Source organism: Gopherus evgoodei, chromosome 5 (genome assembly GCF_007399415.2).
Source record: "Gopherus evgoodei ecotype Sinaloan lineage chromosome 5, rGopEvg1_v1.p, whole genome shotgun sequence".
NCBI lineage: Eukaryota > Metazoa > Chordata > Testudines > Testudinidae > Gopherus > Gopherus evgoodei.
In genome coordinates, this window is record NC_044326.1 from 55,667,880 (window position 1) to 55,694,246 (window position 26,367).

General features: G+C 42.5%; 1 protein-coding gene across 3 annotated transcripts in view; it reads right to left on the reverse strand.

The window, feature by feature from the left end:
• The window catches only part of SGCZ (sarcoglycan zeta), a 386,520-nt gene that overhangs the window by 140,126 nt on the left and 220,027 nt on the right, over positions 1-26,367 (reverse strand). The window lies entirely within an intron of this gene.

Here is a 26,367-nt window from a genome sequence, read left to right on the forward strand (position 1 = left end):
ATACATTAGAAGCAAGAGGAAGACCAAGGACAGGTAATCCTGTTACTCAATGAGGGGAGGGGAAAGTAGTAAAAGTGTGGAAATGGCAGAGGTAATTAATGACTACTTTGTTTTGGTTTTCACCAAGCAGGTTGGTGGTGATTGTATGTCTTAGTGAACATCAGTGAAAATGAGGTAGGAACAGAGGCTAAAATAGGGAAAAAACAAGTTAAAAATTACTTTGAGAAATTAGATGTCTTCAAGTCCCCAGGGCCTGATGAAATGCATCCTAGAATACTCAAGGATACTGAGGAGATATGTGAGCCATTAGTGATTATTTGAAAAGTCATAGAAGACAGAAGAGATTCCAAATGCCTGGAAAAGAGCAAATATAGTTCTTCTTCGAGTGATTGCTCATATCCATTCCAGTTAGGTGTGCGCGCCGCGCGTGCACATTCGTCGGAAAACTTTTACCCTAGCAACTCAGTGGGCCGGCAGGTCGCCCCCTAGAGTGGTGCCGTCATGGTGCTCAATATATACCCCTGCCGGCCCGCCCGCTCCTCAGTTCCTTCTTACCGCCCGTGTCGGTCATTGGAACAGTGGAGCGCAGCTTAGCTGACCTCCACTTCCCTAGCTACTCGTAGTTCTCGTATATAGTTATGCAGTTATAATCCTTTTATATATATATATATTTGTATAGTTATACGTTTTTTCTTTGCTAACATAGTTAGTTTAGTAATAGTTAGTGGGGTTCAGGAAGTAGCCCCTTCCATGAACCCGGTGCCGGAGCCCATGCACGGCTCACCGGGTTTTAAAATGGGCTCGGCCTGCCAGAAGCCGATGCCGAAGGGAGATCCACGCAACTCCTGTTTGAAGTGCCTCAGGGAATCACACTTGACAGCTAAGTCCCCCATTTGCAAGGCTTTTAAGCCGAGAACAAAAAGGAGCGGGACTTTCACTTACCCCTCCACCTTTGGCGACGAGCGATGATCAAGTGGCTGGCAGAAGCACCTCCTCGGCACCGGACCCCGCCGGTACTGCCAAGGCCTTTCGGCACCGGCCGTCGCCGGCACCGAAGTTGACTCGGCACCGCTCCCTTCCTCCGAGGTCGAGAAAGCCTACGATTCCTGCTGGTGCCTGATGGCTCCCCGGCACGCGCCGTGGTTGAGCCCCCTGCTCCTGTGCCACCTGCATCGCAGCCAGAGAGCTCGTCTAAGTCGGATCGCCCGGCACTGACACTTGCTGAGGCACCGACGACGTCGGCACGGTCGATCCCGGTCCCACAAGGGCCGTAGAATCCGGGGCCTGACGGCTCCCCGGCACGCGCCGTGGTTGAGCTTACTGCTCCTGCTGCTTCCGTGCCAACGGCACCGCAGCCAGAGAGCTCGTCTAAGTCGGATCGCCCGTCACCGACACCTGCTGAGGTACCGACGACGTCGGCACCGTCGATCCTGGCCCCACAAGGGCCATAGAATCCGGTGTCTGACGGCTCCCCGGCACGCGCCGTGGTTGAGATTATTGCTCCTGCTTCTTCTGTGCCAACTGCACCACAGCCAGAGAGCTCGTCTAAGTTGGATCTCCCGGCACCGACACCTACCGAAGCTCTGACGACCTCGGTACCGTCGATCCCGGTCCCACGAGGGCCGTCGAATCCGGTGCCCGACAGCTCCCCAGTATGCACTGTGGTTGAGCCTGCTGTTCCCTCCACACCGGAGACATTACCAACGGCGAGGGATCTCATTGCCATGACAGAGTCGATGCTGCCTGACCCCGGCACCGCCGGTGCGGGTAATACAGTCTCTTCATCTGACCGTCCTCTGTCAGCACAGCAGAGCGGCACCGTTCATGATCACGGTCCTGCAGACACTCCAGGTCCCGTCGGCACACCCGACACCACTTGCAGTCCCGGTGCTGTTTTCCTCATCGGTACTGGTCGCACTCGCCGCACCGGTCGGTATCCCGTTCGCCGACCCGCTATCGGCACCATTCTGACTCCCAGCACCGCCACAGGTACCTTGACTCCTGTAGCCTCTCCCCGAGCCTCGAGATCTCGGTCGACCTCCCGGCACCGTTCTGGTTGCAGGTCTGGATCTCGTTCCAGGTACCGGTACGCCTCCCGGTGCCAGTCCCCGGTGCCGAGTTGGGCAAGGTCCGATAGAGTCAGAGACTCTGCCCGTGCCTTCTTTTAGTACCTCCACAACCTGAGGTGGAGGAGGTCCCAGAGGTAGAGGACCCAGTATGGGGCCCTCTAAGGGGTACGACTACTCGTCTGTCCGCTCTCCTCTCTGCTCACTAGTCTTTCAGTCTGTTAAGGAGAGGTATTGGCATGGCCAGCGGGCGCCAGCCCAGAAACCGAAGGAGGCTTGGCGAATGAACCTGCTTGGCCACCAGGTGTACTCTGCAGAGGCCCTGCAGCTCTGGGTAGCAAAGCAACAAGCCTTGCTTAGCTGCTATAATTATAGCACCTGGGTGAAGGTAGTTTAGTTTATGGAGTTTCTCCCTCAAAACTCCCGCCAAGAGTTCGCTGCTGTCTTGGAGGACGGGGGAAAAAGGTACCCAGAGCGTCCCTCCAGGCCTCGTTGGACGCAGCAGACTCAGCAGCCAGGACTCTGGCCTTTGGTGTCGCCATGAGGTGCATCTCATGGCTTCAGGTTTCAAACCTCCGGCCGGAGCCGCAGTATGCCATTCAGGATTTACCCTTTGTTGGTAAAGGCCTCTTCATGGCAAAGACAGCCCCTGGCTGCGAAGCCTGATGGACAATAGGGTCCTAATGCGCTCTCTCAGCATGCATATGCCAGCGACCAAACGCAGGCCTTTCTGTCCCCAGCCGCCATACTCTGTGCCTAGCCAAAGACAGGACTTTGGCAAACGGCGAGGCCAAGGTGGTCGCAGACGAACGTCAGGACCCCTAAAGAGCCAAGGTCAAGATCCCTCGCAATTACCACTGGGACCAAAGACGAACCTTCCAAGGTGCGCCTGAAGGCGGTGTACCAGTCACAGGCCGGGATCCCAATCCCGCTTTCTCCTGGCGTGGCCCCAGTTAATTTCAGATCGCTGGGTCCTGCGCACGGTGGAGCATAGGTACCACCTCTAATTTGTTCCAGCCCTGTCCCCCTTCAGGGACTCCTCTCACGAGCAATTCCTCGTACAAGAGATGCAGACGCCGACTGACGAAAGGGGCAAGGGGGTTTACTCCCGTTATGCCCTAGCCCCCACTTGAACGGAGGTCTCAGACCTTCCTAGTCCTGCACGGACTCAACCAGTTTAGGATAAGGTTGAAGTTCCGCATGGTATCCCTGGGAACCATTATTCCATCCTTGCCTCCTGGGGGCTACTATGCCGCCCTCGATAGGAAGGACGCGTACTTTCGCAATGCCATCTTCCTTCCGCACAGGAGATACCTCCGCTTTCTAGCCAACCATCAGTACTTCTAGTTTACAGCCATAGTCGCCGCCTACCTTCGCTGATGTCGGATATGCGTTTTTCTGTATCTGGACGATTCGCTTATCCGAGGAGACTCCGAGACACAAACCACTCAGCACGTGGGCATCGTCACGGTCTATTCACAGGTCTAGGCCTGATGATGACTATAGAGCAATCCACTCTGATTCCCACGCAGAGGTTGGACTTCCTAGGGGCTATCCTGGTCTCCTACCTAGCCGGAGCGTGCTTATCACAACTGCGGTTTTAGGCGATGGGCACCATCATCCGAGGTCTGCAGGCTTTCCCAACGACCTCGACTCATACTTGTCTCAGTCTCCTGGGTCCATGGCTGCCCGCAAGTTTTTAACCAAACACGCCAAGCTCCGCCTCCGTCCTCTCCAAGTCCGGCTAACCTCGGCTTACCACCCGGACAGGGAGCCAATGGTCATGGTAGTCACCATTCCCTCGAGCACTTTAGGCTCCCTAGAGTGGTGGCTAACTCCCTCCCTGGTGTGGGCAGGGATGCGGTTCCATCCGCCCCAGCCCTCGCCTCCCCTGACGACGGATGAGTCATCTCTCTGCTCGAGTGCTCATGGTCACCTCCGAGCTTAAGGCCTTTGGTCTTCTCGGGAGCCGGCATTCCACATCAATGTCCCAATGAGAGTAGTCCGCCTGGCGTGCCAGGGGTTCCAGCGGCAGCTGCGAGGCCGTGGTATCTCGGTGTTTACAGCCAACACAACGGCCATGTGCTTCATAAATAACCAGGGAGGGACTTGGTCCTCCCCCCTTTTGTCAGGAGGCCATCCATTTCCGGGACTTTTGCATGGCCCACTCGATGGAGCTGGTGACGTCCTTTCTCCCAGGCATTCGGAACGTCTTGGCGCTTTGACTCAGCAGGTCTTTCCTGTCTTACGAGTGATCACTCTGCCCCATGTGAGGCGTTCTGCTTTCCAGAAGTGGAGATGTTTCCTCACATAGACCTGTTCGCTCACCATGAGAGCGGAAAATGCCAGATGTTCTGCTCCTTCCAAGGTCTCTCCTCGGGATCGATCTTGGACGCATTCCTGATGCCGTGGAAAGGCCAACTCCTTTATGCCTTCCCACTGTTCCCACTGGTTCATTAGGTCCTGCTCAAACTCCGCAGGGGCAGAGCACGCATCATCATGATCACTCCAGAGTGGTCCAGGCAGCACGGATATACCACGTTGCTCGGCCTGTCAATAACCGACCCAATTACCCTGCCACCCCACCCAGACCTCATCACTCAGGGCAACGACAGGCTTCATCACCCGGACCTGCAGCCTCTTCGCCTCACGGTGTGGCTGCTGCGTAACTGAGCTGGGGTGACAGGAAGCCTTCCACCTGGTCAACGTTCCGGGCCGAGTGGAAGCGTTTCTTCTACAGCTGCAATACGCTCGATCTTGCTCCTACTGAGGTCTCGATCCCCTCTATTTGGCCTGCCTCTGGCCTTCAGCGGCAGGACCTGGAGGTATCATCGCTGAGGGTACACTTGGCAGCCATCTCTACCTTCCAGCCAGGCTAAGGTGGACGTTCTGTGTTCTCACACTCTATGGGTTCGAGGTCCCTCAAGGGCTTGGAGCGCTTGCACCCTCGGGTGCGCCACCCAGCCCCAACCTGGGACCTCAACCTAGTTTTAACCAGACTTATGTCTCCCCCATTCAAGCCGTTCATGACCGGCCCTCTGCTATACCTGTCTTGGACGACAACTTTCCTCGTAGCTGTTACATCGGCCAGACGGGTCTCCGAGCTCAGAGCTCTTACGGTGGTTCCGCCGTACACTAGGTTTCACAAAGACAAGGTGCAGTTATGACCGCACCCAGCTTTCCTCCCTAAGGTGGTTTCGGCCTTTCATGTTACCCACAGCTCAATGCAATGGGCGCAACCCTAGCACTCCCTGGACATCTGTGGAGTGCTCGCATTTATATTGCGCTGACAGAACCATTTCGTAGGTGCCCCAGCTCTGTCACGGTAGCAGACCAAAGGGAGGGCTCGCTCGTTTTCCTCTCAGAGGATCTCATCTTGGGTGATGGCGTACATCCGCACTTGTTATGATTTGGCTCATATTTCCCCAAGCCACATCACCGTGCATTCTACCAGGGCTCAGGCTTCATCTGCCGCCTTGCTGGCTCGTGTTCCTACCCACGAGATCTGTCGCGCAGCTCCATTGGTCTTCGGTCCATACCTTTGCTTCGCAGTATGCCCTGGTTCAACAGTCAAGAGATGCTGTAGCCTCTGGCCTTCACAACATCCTCTGGCAAGGAGTTCCAAAAGTTGACTATGCGTTGTGTGAAAAAATACCTGCTGCCTATTAATTTCATTTAATGACCCCTAGTTCATGTGCTATATTAGAAATATGGCAATTTCTCCAAAAGCAGCATGATAAGTGATTTACAATAACTTCTTGTAAAACATGAGAGGTAATTGAAGAAACCTTGCATCTATTGACTATTTTAAATTTACTTTACATTGGATAAATTTAAAGAACTTTATGCGTTATATTAATTAGTCATCCAATTGAAATATTATAAAAATATCCTATAAAAAAACAACTAGCACATCCTACAGCCCTTACTCAAGTAAAACTCCCATTGACTTCAGTGGGAGACTTTACCTGGGAGAGTGGGGGGAGACTGGCTAATTAAGGACATAGGATTTTGCCCTAATTGATTTGAGTTCTACAAAATCTGATTATTAACTATTTAGCATTCATTCTGCCTTGATTAAAATACATTATTTTCACTATCCGTACCCTCCAACACATGAAAGTGGGTCATCCTGGAAAATAAACAAGACATCTCTTTTAACTGCTGTTTTTAACTGTTGGGCATGCTGCTAGCAGTTACCAAGTGTCATTCTTCCAAAATGCTAATGCTTGCATAAATATTTTAAAGTTACTAAATTCATTTTCATCAGGTGAGGTGAGATGACATGAATTGTGTTACATACCTATGTCCCTGAGCTGCCTTACTCCAACTGTCCTATAAGCCTATTTGCACACGGCTTTCAAAAGGTCAAGAAAAAGTGGCTGGCATACTGACAATTCATATTTATTCTAATTGCTATAATCTAGTAGAAAATTACCTTGGCCAATAAATCACTTCCAAGCATTCTTTCATAATGCAAGGCTAGCCTTTATCACAAGGCCAGCTGTCAGCTTTTTTTTTTTTTTTTAAGACAAAACTTTGGATCTATAAAACCCATAAATTTAATCTCTAATATCTGAATCATCAAGAAAAATTAAACTAGCTATTCATTTCTTGTCCAACATAGTTTACTTTTCATTAAAAAAGGAGAAGCTTGGAAAGAACATATATTATTAAATCAATTTCGATCACTCCTATGTTTATTTTAGCTTTCATATTTCTTGATTCATTATTCAGTTGGTATAATCACACAATAAAATAGGCTATTAAAATATATATATTTTCCTCATTTCTAATGCATGGGATTGTATATATTCTTGCCTAGAGCTAGCACACTAGAATTAATACACTGTATTCACATATCTAAACTATGATATAATGGTATTGAGAATCTGACTAAACAGCAAAAGTAATGGAACTAGGAGTTCAATTTCACCATTTTATGTGTAGGCATTGAGGCCTATACTTTGTTTTGTGGCATCATGAACTGACACTCTCCTGAAATGCTGTCATACGATGTGTGTGTTAGACATCAACCTTAGTTTTGGATTTGTTTCCAGTAAAAATGGATTCCAAAAGTAACTTTCAAATTTTTTTAAGCTCTCGGTTTCTACTTTACTAAAATATATTTTGATGCTTTGAATTCCAAATGTTTGCTTTGTAACTGACTCGCTTATCCATTGATTCTTTGGAACCACTGTCACAGTTCAGGGCAACTGTACATGTATTCCCTCTACATGGTGCACACAGGGCACCCACTCTAGGCTCCTGGCTCCTCAGTGCATTTCTCTTGGTTAGATGGCTCTCTCTCCCCCACCCCCGGACACACTTATGTCCCCTCTGTCTTCTCTCTACGGTTCTCCACCTATACTGTGATAATCCCAGCAAGCCATACTGCCTAAACAGGCCAGCAGCATCTCTTATACTTTATCTCCAAAAGCTATGCCAAATAGTCACAAGTTACCACACTGCTTTTTATAAGCAAGCACATTTATTCTAAAAGGAAAAGCTTTAGAGAGAAAACATTAAATACAAAAGAAAAATCTATACATATGCTAACATGTTTACCAGATATTCCCCCCTGCCCCACCATCTTCAAACTCCTGCAGGGGCTTTGGTAGGAGGCACAGTCTTTTAAATCCCACAAAGGGTTTTTTCCCCCTATGGCTACAATTTCATAGCACCCTTAGTTCAGAATCAGAACCACCATGAATAGGTTAGTCTTTTCGTTATACAGCTTGGGCCTTTGACTCTGAGAACAGGTAATTAGCAGACAATGGTCCTTTCCTCAGGGTATTGCTTCAAAAAGCTGGGGTTTTGCCTAACTGGAGATGGGTGATTTGGAGTCACCTTTAAGATTCCTTAGGCAAAAATCATTTGATACTGTTTGTCCCAAAAGTCCATTGTTGTCTGGCACATTGTTGAATACTGTAACCTGATTTAGGGTGTACTGATAATATTAATTTGGACAATATGGGAATTCATTAATTTATTTTTATTTAATTTTAATTTATTAATATTAATAATTATTATTCTTATCAATATTAATTAGTATGGGTTTTAGGCTCACCAATCTGTTTGATCAGGACATAAAAGTTCTCGTCCTGAATCAGGCTCCACAGAATTTACAAAGGACCCTCGGAGGTATGACAGGAAGCTCACACCAAGACAGATATAGTCTTAGACTTTTTATTAAAATCAATAATAGTAAGTAAATGGTAAAATACCCCCAGAGTTACGAAGTTACAATTGTATTACTGCTATTCAAAAGATACATATGCTAATATAGTATTATATGCAACAAAGCTTTGGTTTATATACTCACACCCTTCCTTGATAACCTGGTGGTAAGAGACACAGGAACAGCCTTGTGATTCAGGTTGCTCTATTCTTGAGTGAGGAATGCAGTGCTTAGAAGAAACTAATGTTGTGAGCTATCAAAGTGAACTTAGGGTTTACTTGACTAACAAACTTAAAATCAAAACCTAACAAAGAATAAAATGTAGGGAAACAAGCCTAGCCTAGTTCCTCTGAAACTTAAAGTTTAAGAAGAACAAGTACTGCCTACTAATAGTAGTAGCCATCATAGATAGATAGAATAGATAGAAAGAAAGAGTAGAAATAGAATAAGAAAGAATAAAAATGGAGTCAGAATGAAGTATTCTATCGAGGTATGTCACCTCTTTTATAGGGCCCAATATAGATATGCTAATTTTGCTTTAGCTTAACATACAGCATATGGCCTGTAGGCCTCTTGCATTAGAGCCAAACATACATTTAATATAAATCTATAAACCTATTACAATAAACCAAATATTTAAACTATAAGAACTATAAGAAGATATATACACATATATATACACAAGCAAGCAGGTTAGTCCTATAGGCTACAATACAGTTCTTTGAAGTTCATAATAATTTCCATGTCTCACATTCCATCTTCTCCCTAAAGAGGTTTCATACAATCCTGGACGACAAAAATACATCACCTTTGAATTTGTGTATTTGTCCTTAATATTCATTCACAGAATTTATACTATACTTCAAAGACTCCTTTGGAATCCTTATGACTACTGAAGATGTCTATAAACTAATAATGGTACCAATTTTATTTTTGGTGGGGGGTGGTGGTGTAATTTGCAGTCCTCAGATTTCCTTGCCTCCATTCAGTCTGACTCCAAGGCTGGGTGTGTGAGCAGAGTTCCAGTCATCTGAGAAAAGTATTTGGTGATTATGAGTTTCTATCTCTATCACTGAGAAGGCTTCTCCATCCTTTGTCCAAGTTGAGTCATAGTTTTAGGGTACTCCTGGAGCCCTGGTAGCCATTGGTACCATTTTGGATTCCAGCAGCAAAGAGCAGTCTTTTTCATTTGCTTCCAGCTCAGCATTTATGACTTATTATTTCAGATCCAGACTTTGCTAAAGTAAAGTAATCTATGTCTTTATGACTTCATTTATGAATTATTGCCATTTGTTCTACAAGGGCCTACAGCGGAGAATCATTCATAAATGACAGTGGCAGATTGAGGATAATACTAAAGGTGAGAAGCCACAAAGAGGATAATACTAATTTTCCATTGGCTTCTTCCCTTCTAGATGCAATTTGAAGTGTTGACATAGAGATAGGAAGTCCTATATGGTTTGGAACCCAATTATCTGAGGGAACACCTCTCTCCCCATGTACCATTACAGCAATTGAAGTCATTTGGGGTACTCAAGACAAAAATACCATAGTTCTACACATCGGTAGGCCAAACTTTATTAGTGGAGAGAAATAGTTTCAACCGCTGATCTGACAAAGCCAGAGTCCACTGATAGTTAGGACACAATGTAGGTCTCATCTCTGTTCTCAAGCATTTGCTTAAGGGATGGTGGGGACTATTCCTATTTTCATAACTTTTAAGACAAGAAGAGACCATTATGACTGCCTAATCTGACCTCTAGCTTGACAGAGGCCACAGAACCTCAACCCAGTAGTTTCTACATCTTTCATAAACTCTCCTAATTTTCAGGAGCAACTACTGTTTTGTAAAAGAGGCAAAGATTATGTTTTTGTTAAAATTTTATATGCATCCTGTCATAGGGCACTCCCCCCTCCTTCAGAGGATTACCTTCTCCTGGTTTGGTGCCCCCTTAAACAGTTGCACAGCCCATTCTCCCACTCAGTCACTCCACCAGTCTCCTCTTGCTCACAGAATTGTAGTGCAACTACTTTGTTACTCAACCCTCTGGCAAGTCACATCATGGTTTCCCTTCTGGAGACTGGGGGACACTTATCAAGTCTCTCCAGACTATCAGCATTCAATAGTGCTCATTCCAACTGCTCTAAGCCTGTTACTTCTGCCATGACCCAGGAAATCTGCTAATTCACTGCTCTTGGCAGTACCACTTGGCAATGACTGATAATGGAACTCAGGCCTGCCTTCTATTCTGGGTTTCAGCCCAGGGCCCTTTACCAAGCAGTCAAGGTCTGCATCTTCCTTAACCTTACTGTTCTCATCTTTGAGCTACTTCCTACCTTGCTTCCACTCTTCCTAGTCAGACCCTTCTCACCAAGGGTCTTCTATACCTCCTTCCCTCTCTCTTACCTCACGGAGAGTGACTACCACTCTTAACCCTACAGTCAGTCTCTGGGCTTCATGCAGTGTAGTTGTAGCTGTGTCAGTCCCATGATATTAGAGACACAAGGTGGGTGAGGTAATATCTTTTATTGGACCAACTTCTGTTGGTGAGACCACAGACCAGGACACCAACTCAAAGCAGCACCAGACCCCACCAGAACATCAGATGCAAAGCCTGCAGACATATCTCCACTGCCACAATGATCAACACCCCCACAATACACCTTTCACAATCCACAGATCCTACACATTCCTATCTCAACATGTGAGACAGCAAATCTCACCCAACAGCAAAGTATGAGAGTGAAACCAGACAATCACTATTCTCTCAAACTCACACAGGAAAATGATTTTAAAAAAGCACATCTACCAGTGTGATATATGCCAGCAATGCCTCTCTGTCATGTACATTGGCCAAACTGGACAATCTCTATGCAAAAGAATAAATGGACACAAATCAAGCATCAAAACTGTAACAGTCAAAAACCAGAAGGAGAGCACTTCAGTCTCCCAGGACACTCAATAATAGACTTAAAAGTGGCCATTCTTCAACAAAAAAACAGACTTCAACTAGAAACTGCAGAACTGGAATTAATTTGCAAATGTGACACCATCAAATTAGGTCTGAATGAAGATGGAGTGGCTGGGTAACTACAAAAAAGTAATTTTCCCTCTGTTGATATTCACCCCTTCTTGTCAACTGTTGGGAACAGGCCACATCCACCCTGATTGCATTGGCCTCGTTAGCACTGATTCCCCACTTAGTAAGACAACTCCCATCTTTTCATGTGCTATATATTTATACCTACCTACTGTATTTTCACTCCATGCATCTGATCAAGCGGGTTATAGCCCACAAAAAAGTATGCCCAAATAAATTGGTTAGTCTCTAAGGTGCCACAAGGACTCCTCGTTGCTTTTACTTTTCATAAAGTGATCACTCTATATCTGACACCGCAGTCCTAATCTTCAAAGGAATCCTGTGCAACATCTTCAAAAGGTGAGCCTGGGAGCTTAAATTAATCACTCTGCTAGACACTAAAAACCATGGACTGAACAGTGATACTGGAATTTTGTCTTATTACAACCACCTGTAACCTACCGTCCCCCTCTTTTTGTCGTATGTCTGCAGAGATGTTAATAGGCCACCTTGAATGGTCCCTTACAATATGTGCTAACTATTTATGCTAAACAATCTGTTCTACCTTGCATTTTGCTGTGATTTTGGGAATTCGTTTATGAGATCTGAAGAGCACTTCTCTGTGGCTTGAAAGTTTGTCTCTCTCACCAAAAGAAGTTGGTCCAGTAAAAGCTGTTACCTCAACCAACTTGTTTTTCTTGGCTCTGTGTAAGCCTGCTCCTTTACCTGAATTTGCTTCCGATTAGCAGCCTCCTCATGGCCTAAATCTTTATCTGATTGCCACTTAATTGGTTGATTGGGCTAGTCTGACCTAATTCAACCCCCACAGGGCCAGTACTGGAAGCCCACCCCATCACATGCCCTGAGATATGATAGTGTACATTTCAAATATCTATAAACAGAGTCAGGGTTCAGGGAGGGAAGGGTGGACTTCAACATTACCTATAGAGAAAGCAGTAGCAATTGTAAACTCATACACAACTTAAACTGATTGATACAATTCTTTAAAATTAGCAGCTTTGTACAAAAAGAAATCACTCCTGAGATGAGAGACAAATTGTCAAGTTTCTACACAGAGCAAATTCAAGCAGAAAATAAAAGTTTACTGTATAATGGAAACGCTGACTGACCCTTACTTTAAAAAAATCTCATGCATGTCAAATCTATCACCTGCATTTCCATAAATTATTCATTTGATACAGCTCCACTAGAGTTCACTGAACATTTTATAATATTATATATGCTGATTTCCTTCTTTGCAAACTGTAAAAACCAATAATACTGTTATAGTGATGTCATCAAGAGAGGTACCATAATACCACTTGGTTGATATTATGAGAATGATAATTAATACTCTAACTCACACATCATTTAGGCCTTGTCTACAGTGGTGGCATCTCAGGTACATGCAGCTATACGGATGGGAGGGATAGCTCAGTGGTTTGAGCATTGGCCTGCTAAACCCAGGGTTGTGTTTTTAATCCTTGAGGGGGCCACTTAGAGATCTGGGGCAAAATCAATACTTGGTGCTGCTAATGAAGGCAGGGGGCTGGACTCGATGACTTTTCAGGGTCCCTTCCAGCTCTATGAGATAGATAAAAACTGGCTGCATCCACACTGAGGTGCCTAGCTCTGGCAGTGGGGAGGCAGTCAGAAAAGGCTCTGTCAGCAAGGAGTTGCCAGAGTCTTTCCCCACTCCATCCTCCCGGCCAGAGCCTTTACCTGCTGCTGGAGCCTTTCCCAGGTCTGGCTCTGGGACTCTATACTACTAAAGACAGCAGATATGAGAGGCATTGCTTGGGCATGTAGTTGTGCATTTGATTTTTCCTTCCCAAGAGTAGTACTTTGCACTTATACGTATTGAATTTCATCTTGTTCAATTTCAGACCATTTATCTTATTCATCAAAGTCATTTTGAATTCTAATCCTGTGCTCTCAACTGCTTGCAAACCCGGCTCCACCAGCTTGGTGTCATCCACAAATTTTATAAGCATGTTCTTCACTCTATTATGCAATTCATTGATGAAAATATTGACTAGGTCCAAACCCAGGACTGATCCCCTGGTGGAACACACCCACCTACACCATCCCACCAGTTTAACACCAAACCATTGGTAACTACTCTTCGAGTTCAGTCTGTCAACCAGTTGTGTATCCACCTGATAGTAGACCATACTTCCCTAGTTCGCTTATGAAAATATAATAGATGCATAGATTCCAAGGCCAGAAGGTCCCATTGTGATCATCTAGTTTGATCTCTTGTATAATTCAGTCCATTAAATATTTTATAGAAAAACATCCAATCTTGTTTTAAAAATGGTAAGTAATTGTAAGAATCCACCACAGACCTTGGTAAGTTGTTCCAATAGTTAATTACTCTTAATGTTAAAATTGTACACCTTTTTTCCCAATTTGAATTTGTCTACCCTCAACTTCCAGCCATTGGATTGTGTTATATCTTTGTCTGCTAGATAAGTCAAAAGCCTTACTATAATCAAGATATATCACATCTACTGCTTCCCACCATCCCCTAGGCCAGTAAAACTGTCAAAGAAGGAAATTAGGTTGGTTTGACATGATTTGTTCTTGACAAATCCATACTGGTTATTCCTTATAACTGTATTATCCTCTAAAACAGTGGTGGGCATGGCCCGCACAGCTTCCTGCAGCTCCCTTTGGCTGGAAACGGCAAACCACGGACAGTGGGAACTGCGAATGGCCATGCCTGTGGATAATCAATGCAAATAAACTGTCTCACGGCCTGCCTGCATATTACCCTGATGGACCATGTGCAGCCCATGGGCCGCAGGGTCCTCGCCACTGCTCTAGGAACTTACAGATTGTTTAAATCACTTGTTCCAGTATCTTTCCAGGTATCAAAGTTAGGCTGATTAGTGTATAGTTCCCTTGGTCCTCTCCCCCACCCCCATTTTAAAGACAGGTACTAGCCCTTCTCGAGTTCTCTGGGACCTCATCTATCCTCTTTGACTTTTCAAAGATAATTGATAACAGCTCCGATATTGTTCTTTAAGTACTCTAGGACAAATTTTGTCAAGCCCTGCTGACTTGAATACATCTAAATATTCTTTAAACCTGTTCTTTCCCTGGTTTTGGTTTATGTTCCTCCCCTCTTGTTGTTAATATTGTGTTCAGCATTTGGTCACCATTTATCTTTTTATGGAAGACTGAAGCAAAATAGGCATTACAGATTATTAAACAAATAATTAAACCATGAATAGTCCTGCTACATCAGAGCTAAGTATTATTATTATTATTATCATCATTATTAGATGATGATGACAGGGCATAGATTATAGATTTTATTGTTGAATCACTTCCCAGAACTGCCTTTCCCATTATTCCAGTCTCCTAAATTGCATTAAACTACTCAACATGCTAAGAGATTTAATTTTATATCTCAGATTTGCCAACCCCTGTACAAGGACAAGGCCTGGTTACTTTCCAAACAAGTCTGAAAATAACTAACAAGCAAACACATGGACAGATGGCCTCTCTCTCTACTGATATTACATGTTGGAAGTATGCTTAGAGGGAAAGTCTATTAAGACCTTTGGAGTCATGTCTCTTGTTATTTATTTTAATATTACCTAATGTAGTGTATGTTTTTTTCATTGGTTTCCTTTTAGCCTTAAAGTTTAATCTGAATTTATTTATAAATATGTTTTAGATTCTCTCTTCAACTTATTTCCATTTAAAGAAAGCATAACAATTTACTAAACTAAATTACCAAGTTTAGTTCAGTAAAAGTTTGTTATAATCATTTCACATTTCATTTAAATTAATAAAAGAAACCCATCTAGATTATAGGCATCTGAAAACTCTGAACATCCAGAAGTTTATATTAGGTTTGCACAGACATTTTTAAAAACTAGCTAGTTTACCTAAATAAACTAGGTTTATTTATTCATATAGGTCATTTATTCTGAAGGCCAATGTACTGAGCTAAAGTTTTAGGGAATACATAGTGCATAGGTAAAATATAAGATGATTTAAAACATGCAATTGAGTAGAAAGGAGGTAAGAAAAAGTGGTAAATGCTGAGTGACATCAACTTCTATTAAAGGGTTTGATGAGGGGGTTCATCACCTTGCCGGATAGGCTTTTTACTGATTTATGGACAGACAAAAATGTTTTAAGATATCAGTTACACATATTCATATCAATAATTGTATTTATTCTTCCTGAATAGTCACAGAGAAAGAATAATATAGCTTTGCTACAAAAGCCAAGACATCTATGATACATCCCTGTGCTCATAATGACAATTTTAGGGCCTGATTTTCAGGTCCATTTTAAAAAACAGACATCTTAGAACCTACAAAATTCTGTTCACAATTATTAGAGGGCAAAATATCAAAGGCTGACTCCATATTCTTTTGAAAATCAGGATGTCAACAATAACCATTCAAGTGATGATCACTGTAGCTGTGGAATACAGAATTTGGGCTTGTCAGAAGAACATGTGCAGAGTTCTGCAACTCCTCCTCCTGGCCCAAATCTAAGTCGTAGTTTATCCAAACTGAACCTGAACATTAAGAAAGTTATATTTCTGGTAATGTAAAGTTAGTGTATAAGTGCTTATTCTAGATCTGATTTTGGGGGAGAAAAACTACCAAAAAACACACACACAAAACAAGGCCAAAACCACAGAAATCTAAACTACAGTTCTCAAAATATTCAGAAGAGTGGACTGCTTCATTTTTACACCATCTCCAAACATGCCCCTTTGTTTTCCTTCAAAATATATTAGTGCAATCCAACAGGCAATTGAACTCATTATCTCTCCCCCAACACTGGAAATGTGGAACACAAACAATTGTAGAGAATGTAGTTGCAAGTTGCAATCCTTCAATGGCCTGGAGCTGAAGAAGCAGTGATAAATTAGCTTTCTTTGTTAAATCAGACCAAAAAAAGGCTCGCTCCTCTTGGGGAGTAACAGCATGAATTTCAGGAAGGTGGATTCAGAAAACTGCCTTCTCCAGGCAATCAGCACATTTCTAAAAGTTGAAGTCTGGTATTGATGCCAAATCCCTCACTCCCAGTAATCTGCCAGTAACAGGCCATCAGATACTATGGTGATCAGTATAAGATAAAGACAAAGTACATGTCCCTTCTTTTTCCCATATATTATCAAACAAATGTCCATGAAAAATGGGATATAGAATTCATGTCCGGGCTCTTACAGCAAAACAATATAACTCTCTTTGTAATTGTTCAAGAAGAATTAATAAAAAAAACAGTGGGGAGGAGGCGGCGAAGAGGGAGAAGAACAGGAGCACTTGTGACACCTTAGAGACTAACAAATTTGAGAATAAGCTTTCGTGGGCTACAGCTCACTTCATCAGATGCATAGAATTGAACATATAGTAAAAAGATATATATATAGATATACATACACACACACATACACATATACAGAGAACATGAAAAGGTGGAAATTGCCATACCAACTCTAATTAGAGTATGGCCTTGAACTCAGAAGACTTTGGTTTGCAGGATTTATTCATTCACAGAAGAGAGAGAATTGTATTCTGCTCCACTTTTAGGCTAAGTTTGTAACTGAACTGGAGCAAAGGGGAGAAGCAACTTCCTCTTTTGCATCTTAAGATATACATTTCTACACTCCATGCAGTCACTGATATAATCAGTGTGCTACAAACCACAGGATTGACTCCACACTGTTTTCCAAGATAATATGAGGCAACATTATCCTGGGACATTATCCTGCTACATTCATTAGCAGTTATTGATGCAAAACTCATTTGCCCATTTTCCCTTCTCCTACATAAATTCAGCAACCTATGTGAATGGCAAAATGGTATGGATCCCCCATTCATACCATACTAATACACATTTTGAACTATAATTTATATATTGACGAGAGAATTTAACATATTCTAAGGACTACAAGGAAGAAATTTCTGCATCAAGGCTTGGATTCAAATAGGCCCTGAAACAGTTCCTATGGAAGTCAGAGAATTTTGCTATTGACTTCACTGGATGTAGTGGCAGTGCTATTATGAATAGTATAAAGGAAGTAAATTTGGACTCCAATTTACTCTCTCTCATAATACAAGAACAAGGGACAGCTCATGAAATTGAAAGCTAACAAATTTTAAAATAACAAAATAAACATTTTTTTAAAAAAGTGAATAATTAACCTGTGGAACTCATCATCATAATAGATATTGACTCAAAAAAGTTTACAGGCTTCAGAGAATGTTTTGAGATTATGGAGAGAGTCAGAATACCCACATTTTTATTAGATTAAACATTTTAAAATAAGTCATATAAATCTTCATATATTAAGGCATGAACCAATCACTAACTGATAGATGTTAGGAATGTTATTTAATAATTATCCATCATGGGAATTTTAGTGACTTTCACTATCTTGTATGTTTTCCTGTCTCTGGCAGTGTGCAAGAGTAGAACCACCACTAGCATGATCCGGTAGGGCAATTCTTTTGTTCAGTGGATTTGTCAAAGAACATGGTAACACTTTTAGCACTAATATGATATCTTCCATCTGAGGTTCTCAAGGAGCTCTAGAAACAATAAGGTATTTAACCTCACACCTACCCTATGATGTAGGATATTAAGCTCATTTTATAGATGAGGAAACTGAGTCAAAGAAATTAAATTTTCAAAGTCAATCAGAAAGTTTATGGTAGAATCAAAAACAGAAGTCATGTCTGACGCTTATTCCTATGCTTTAATCATAAGGCCATCTTTCTTCCTATACTTATGAGAACCTACTGAATCAGCCAAAACAGCTGAAAACCTCATAAGAACAGGTATTCTTGTAAGATTTCAGGTACTTTTGTCTTCTGATTTGGAGGAAATAGTGCAGGATAAGCACATTTCCTGATGAATTTTGGTTCTTCTGGTCCTGGCCTGAGTCAGGAAATGCCCAGATTGATTTAAAAAGTCAACCAAGGTATTTTAAATCTCACAGAGGGCTCAGTTTGGATTCACTTCTATTTGTGGGCACAGGTTCAAGTCCGTTTTTATTGCATCTAAACCAGTACATCCAATCCTGAGTCAAGCACCCCAGGCAAGAGTGGCACTGTGTGTAAAACAAAAAAACTACTGTAAAATCTTAAATCGAGAGTATATTGTGCAAGCCTTCCAGATGCAAGCACCATCTGAGCAACAATACTGTTCTGTAATTCATGAGGCCTATGTACAGTCTCAATGTTGCTCCTAGAGAGGTAATTGCAAAACTCCCAATGACCACTGGAAGCAAGACCAGAATCTCTATATTTACCAGAAGTGCAATCAAGCAGGAATGTGGCAATGATTCCTAATGGCATCTCTAATCTTGTTCACATCTATGGTTAGGTAAACTTTTAGCCTGATACACCACTGCATCACTCTAGCTTTAAACCACGTAACTGAATTGATATCAATGGAATTATACTGGTGATAAAAATGGAGTAACTCAATGATCTATCTGGCTTTCTGTCCAATCCCCCTCCCCCTCCTTTTTTTTTTAAACTGTCCCTTGCTTTGTATAACTATATGGGGGGAAATAACTGCTGATCTTGGATAAAAGCAGAAGCAATCATATAAAAATATAGTGGCAAAAGTACAAGAGAATAAGATTTAACTGACAGTAAGAGTGTAGCCAGGAACATAACTAGCTAAAGGAGAATCTATCAGAAAAATCTTATGAATTGCTGCAAGAGGGCCACTCAATACACTGGCCCCACCATATGCTTTGAGAAACAGAAAATCACATGGGACTTATGAATGCCAATTTTTCACAGTAAAATCCAGACTGGCAGTGAAATTAAATGTCATAAACAGTCACTGGAACCTTTTGTACTGTGTTATATTTATAGGCTTATCTGAAACAAACATTCATTTGTCCCAAACCTAAGACAGCCTACAAGTCACTAGCTAGTAATGATAGATAGATAGATGGATAGAGAGATTCATCTCACATACACCTGCATCAGCAGGGATACTGTGGCATCAGTGATAAGATACTTTTGGCACTGGATGGCCCAATCTCATTTTAACATAAGAATAGCGTTGAACCTATTTCATCCAGAGTAACAGCTGTCTGAAATGCCTATGTGACATTTCATTGTGCCATCTTTTCATTGTGATAAAAGAATGTTAAGACAACTTTCTGGACCTTTCCCTACCCTACTGGCTGAATAATTTCTGCCATATTTTACCTGCAAATGACTAACTATCATCCATTCTGCAACTGGATTATATAAAGTTTTTAAAGAACAAAGGCATGAAATTATTCCAGTGCTTTAAAAAACCTCACACTGGTGGTGATCTATATTAACTGCACATAGATTCATAGGGTTGGAAGGGACCTCAGGAGATCACCTAGTCCAAACTGCTGCTCAAAGCAGGACTAATTCTCAAATGGCCCCCTCAAGGATTGAACTCAACCCTGGGTTTAGCAGGCCAATGCTCAAACCACTGAGCTATCCCTCCTCTCCACAGGAGTGCTCTAATTATTTCTTCCAAAATCTCCATATTTAACTTATTTTACCATAAGCCCCTGTTTTCAGAGGCCTTCTTCAGGAATGATCTATAAAGTACGTAATAAAATACAGCCTATGAACATAGCTTGGACATCTTAAAAAAAAAAATCTAATCCTTCCAAGCCTATTTATTGGTAAATGTCAGTAAACGTTAATTTCACCTTACACAAACTGAAACAAATTTCCATTAGTAATCATCTACATTTACAGACAGGAAAAAAGAAAAATGCTACTTGAGAACTTATAGTTTGATTTAAACGATATTTTCATTGTATACTTTAAAATCTCATATGACAATTTGTGTTTTAATGGTGATCATTTAACCGTCTCAACGTCTGTCATTAAACAAAAGTCTGACCCCCCCCAATTGTCTAACATGCCATAATTTCATCAAATCAGTAAAATAAGCCACCCCAATTGTGCGCAACTGTGAAAATTTAAGATGCTTAAAAATCAACATTGATTTTCAGATGCTTTGGGCACTCACAATTCTGTCTCCAGTTGAAGTCAATGATAGCTGTGTGTACCTAGTACCTCTGAACTTCAGGCTCTCAGAACATGCCTTCTTATAAGACTGCCTCTCTGTCTTTGCCTTCCTACCAAAGCTATGATCAGTAGAGGCAGTAGAACTAGAGCCCCCTCAGCTTCCCAAAAAGTTGTTCAGTGCCTCTTGAGAGGTGCTGAGCATCTTGTAACTACAGCGAAGTCAATGGTGCTTGAGGGTACTCAGCATTTCTCAGGAGGCACTTGGCACCTTGTATATTTAGGCCTAGTGCCAAGTTTGCTGCCAAAGAGTACAATATTGAAATGGATGGTATAGGAAACAACAGGCTTGTGATAAAGGTGGAGTATAGTAATGTTGTCTTTAATTCACATTTCCGTGGCTGTACAAGAAACAACAAGCACTCTGTTTACTACACTATAAATGTATTCAAGCCAAGTGGGGGGAAAAAAAACTGTTTGTACTATTGGGGAAGGAAGCATTTAAGTGGGACAGGCCGAGATGAATCTTCTGATTTTTCTTACATTACTAGGATGTCTTTTTGCTTTCATCTGCACTACCACTGCTGTTAGCACTGCTGCTCCAGTGGCATCTCAAAGGATGGAGACATTTTCTGGCAACAATCCAACACAATACTGTTTGCCCTTCTTCCCCAGTTAGGAGTAACATCATTAGCAGTTTCATATTTTTAATGGGAACATCTCACTTGTAGTCTCTTTAACAGCAGTGCTTAATAGAGCAATAGTGCTGGACTTTACTTATCTTGGCTTTGGTTAAGAAAAAGGTGCAACTTCTCATGAGCAATTAATAGCATGTCAATTTCAAAATACATAGGAAATATATAAGAGAAGCATGAGCTAAAATGATGCTATGTAAAGCTGATCCTTTAGATCTTGGAAACAAAAATAAATAGCAACTCTAGGTGCTGAAAATTTGTTGATGGTTTCAGAGCATGTCTTATGCTTACTTCTATATCATCAATATTGCAACCTTGTTCTATATGATCAGCTCATGGCACCCATTGGCATAGTATCTGAGTGCCTCACACTCTTAATGTATTTCTCCTGACATCCCCATTTTACAGATGAGGAACTGAGATAGAGATCAAGTGACCAACCCCAAGTTATGGAGGAAAACTGTGGGTAAAGCAGTGAATTGAACCCAAGTCTCCTGTATCTTACATGCCAGAGTCCTAACATCTGTGCCCAGTTAAGCACAAAAGTGAAGGACAAGTGAAGAGACTTATCCTGTTGCTTCTTGAAGAGGTCCTGCTAGCTCATATATGAGGAATTTTGATATTGGGCCATCAATGCTCAGCTACTGTCTATGGTCTATGCAAAAACATTTTCAATTTTCAAAAGATAGAACCAAGATAGATTACTTTTCATAATTTTAAGTATGATGAAAATATTGTGCAATGCTCATCTCAGCCAACTAATTTTTCCTGCTTTGTATAAAATCATTAATTACTTTCAAAACACAATTCTCTTAATATGCACTATCCACAATGTGGTAGGAGAATTTGCATTCTGGGGAGAGGTATCGGATCTTCAGTTATTGTTAGTCCATATAAAGCAGTTTCTAGGAAGGCCTTTTTTCCATCTGTGTCTGAAGCAGGATCTTGTGAGATTTTTCTTTCTATTGCAGATACTGCCATTGTCATTCATGCCTTTACCACCTCAGGAGTAGATTACTGCAATGAGCATTACCAAGAAATACAACTTAAATCAACGTGGTATTTGAAGCTGTAGAATACAGCTGTTCACAACACTGGCACCCTTAAGATTTCTGGGAAAGTTTTTTATTTTTTAATCTATTGCATAGATCCCTAAATGGTGTGGATGTGCCTACTTGAGAGAATTTTTTATTCTCCATCATGCTGCCAAACCAATGATCAGAGAAGGTGCTAGACCTAGAACTGTCTTGGAATAAATCAAGAGGATTTTGATGGCAGAAAGTTCTTCCTGAGAGGCCCTTCCTTTTAGTCTACACACAGTCGCTGAGAAGTGCGATTGCCAGCTTGGGTAGACATACGTGTGAAAGCTCTGCTCAAACTAGTGCACTAAAAATGTCAGTGTGGCTGTGGCAGCACAGGGAGCCGCTTGGGTTAGCTGTCTGAGTACTGTCCTCTTTATCCCCTTAAGTAAATACTCAGGTGGCTAGCCCGAGCCATTGCCTCTACTGCCCCAGCCACACAGATATTTTTAGTGCACTAGTTTGAGCAAAGCTTTCAGAGGTATGTCTACCCGAACTGAGAATCACACTTCCTAGCTGCTGTGTAGACATATCATGAAATGTACTTCCTCACCTTGGTCTAAAATAATGTGAATTGGTTGACCAGCCTATCACTGCCTGAGGCTGAAGGACCATAACAAAAACTGGTATTTGTGATAAGGGGTTGGGAGACATGCTGTTGGGTTTCATCTTATTTCTTCTGGTTTTGGAGAGAAGTTTAGCTGCTGGTTCAAAGTATTTTTATTTTTTATGTGACCATACTTTTAATTCATGACATTACCTAGAGTCTAAACAGGCACGTATTGCGTGCTATAAACTGAAAGAAAAATAAATGCATAAAATATAAAATTGCCTATGGTACTTGCAATACATTCACTGACATTTGGTTAAAATTTGCAAAGCCAACACCTTAAAAACACAGGCATATGCTGGGTATGGGCAACCAAGTCCACTGCTTTTAATTGAGCAGTATAACAAATACTTGACAACAATAAAATCGTAAATCACAGAGAAGTTGCCAGTGTCTAGCACAGAGCATGAAGTGGAGCAAAAGGATTATCTTGAGAGTACATTGAAAATGAAAAAGTTTCCAAAGACATTTTGATCCTGAGAACTTCTTCAAGAACAATCTGTAAAATAAACTTTAAAGGGCCCATTTTAAACATACACTAGATAGCCTAAGGCCTGAAAAGCATTCAATAAGAAAAGAAAAGAAAAAAAAAGGATGAAATGCATAGCACGCCTTCAGCAAGGCAAAGCCGAACAGCAAAAGAATGGTATCTCTGTGGAAATATACAGAGAACTGTTCACATACTTTTACATAGCTGATTATCTTTATAGACAAGTGTAATGCAATTCCAAATAAGAAGGGATCCTTAATACTCTTATATAATTAAGAATTTTAAGAAGCCAATGTACTGTTAGTGGTCAAAACCCAAGGCTCCTTATTTATTCCATGATAAACAGTGACTTTGCATTAACTTTTCTACTTCAGAAATTTTCACCTTCAGAGAGATTCTCAGGTGCCAGTTTTGCTTCATTGTAAATGTGTTAACTTCTCTCAAGCATGTCTCTCTGTTGCCAGCTCAAATGTTGACTTGTCTTTTTTAAAAAAATAATCTCCTCAGTCTTGGACAGTTTACTTAAACTCTGATCCATTTCCCCAGGCATAATATGAGAATAATACTTATTGCACAGGAGTGTTGTAAAGGCTAATTTGTGAATGTTTGTCAAGTGCTCTGAAGAGGCAAGATGCTATGCAAGTAGGAAGATTATTATGAATATTAATATTAAGTGGTGCACAGATGGTCACCAGCTGAGGGGACATAGGCCCATCCCTCCTGCATACTAGTATGACAATGATCCTTTACAATTTTAGACACCGAGGCATGCTCTTTTCTTATATGATGGCTATTTTTAGAGAAGAGTCTCCAAAACAATTCTTGTTGGATGGAGGGGATGCATGTGTGTGTTTGTTGGCAGGTGGGGTGGTGAGAAGACTTGAGGGAAGAAAATGACCAGCATCTCTCACATTGTAGTAAGAAGTTTTAAATTTAGTTTTGTTACCTCTGTACCACTTCATCCTAGAGACTCTTTTACTTCTGTGAAATCAAACACTATGGGCCAAACGCAGTAGATGTAAACGATGGTGTAACCTACAAACTATGGGAAGGAAGGACTCTTTCACCCTTTGGTAGATTGCTTTACACTGCTTTACGCTGCCTTTCTGAGTGCTTACCATGTAATTTCCACCAACTGGCACTTTGATGTGCAAGTTACACTACCATTGATATAACTTCCCTAAGGACCAAATTCTATCACTCGTGCTGAACAATTCATGGGACTACTCATGGAATAAGCACTACTATTCAACAGGAGGAATGTTGTGGAAAAATCTAAACCAAGGTTGGGCAAACTTTTTAGCCCGAGGACCACATCTGGGTGGGGAAATTGTACGCAGGGCCCTGAATGTAGGGCTGGGGCAGGAGGTTGGGGTGTGGTGTACAGGATGGGGCTCGGGGCAAGAGGTTGTGGTGCAGGGTTCAGGAGGGGGCTCACAGCAGGGGATTGGGATGTGGGGTAAGGCAGGGGGTTGGGTTGCAGGAGGGGATCAGGGCATGGGGTTAGGGGGCTCAGGGAATGGGTTTGGGATGGCAGTGGCACACAGCAGAGTTAAGGCAGGCTCCCTGCCTACCCTGGCCCCGAGCTGCTCCCGGAAGTGGCCAGCATGTCCAGCAGTGGCTTCTTGGGGGCGGAGGCGGGACTGGGGACTCCCCCATGTGCTGCCCTCACCTGTGGGTACCTCTTCTGAAGCTCCCATTGGCCACAGTTCCCCTTTCCCATCCAGTGGGAGCTGTGGGGGGCAGTGTCTGGAGGCAAGGGCAGTGCACAGAGCACTCTGATCTCTTCCCTCCACCCCCAGGGGCCGCAGGGACATGGTGCCAACCACTTCCAGGAGCAGCACACAGCCAGGGCAGACAGGGAGCCTGCCTAAGCCCTGCTGCACCACAGGGCTGGCAATCCCATGGGCCGGATTGAAAGCCCTCACAAGCCGAATCCGACCCGCAGCCCATAGTTGCCCTCCCCTGATCTGAACAATACAACTGAGAAAATAAATGTGGAGCATATTGTGGCCCAGAAGAACAGATCCATACATCATATTCAGAGTCAGAGATAAAGGGCTGGTTGTGTGACTTGTGCAGAATCTGTGCAATGTATCCTCTGCAGTTATATCTATTTAAGAATAAAATTGACTTCTCTCTTACTGTATGGTAGTGGGGATACAAATGTGGTATATCCAATACCTTGTGAACATAATCTGGGCCTGGATCTTTGACGTGGTGCAATTTTTACTAAAATATTTCTCAAAATGTATTTTGTTTAATTGTAGAATGTGCAATTTCCCCACAAGACTTATGAATCTAGGGTATATGGTTGCTGCTATAGAAAGCTGGTGAACTAGCGTTGTCAGTTTTCTGGCTCAGCTGATCAGGGTACTAGTTAACATTCTAGAAGGTTTACAAGTTTATCAAAGGTGGTGACCCAAATATTAGGGATTCTTTTCCTCTAGAGTTAATTTGATTCCACAAAAATCAATGGTAAAGAAAGGTAATCCATGGATTTAAAGAGAAACAGGTAATTCATCAGGTCCAACATGAAACTCAGTAAGGCCTGGTTTACACTACGAGTTTGTCGAATTTAGCAGAGTTAAATTGAATTAACCCTGCACTCGTCCACACAATAAAGCCCTTTACTTTGAGATAAAGGGCCCTTAAAATCGATTTCTGTACTGCTCCCCGACGAGGGGAGTAGCACCGAAATCAACATTGCCATTTTGAATTAGGGTTAGTGTGACCACAATTCGATGGCATTGGCCTCTGGAGCTATCCCACAGTGCACCATTGTGACCACTGTAGACAGCAATCTGAACTCTGATGCACTGGTCAAGTAGACAGGAAAAGCCCCACAAACTTTTGAATTTCATTTCCTGTTTGCCCAGTGTGGAGAACTGATTAGCACAGGTGACCATGCAGTCTGAGAATCGAAAAAGAGCTCTAGCATGGACCGTATGGGAGGTACTGGATCTGATAGCTGTATGGAGAGAGGATTCCGTTAGCAGAACTACGTTCCAAAAAAGATAAAATGCCAAAAAAATTGAAAAAATCTAAAAGGGCATGATGGCGAGAGGCCACAATAGGGACTCACTGCAGTGCCATGTGAAAGTTAAGGAGCTCAGACAAGCCTACCAGAAAACCAAAGAAGCAAATGG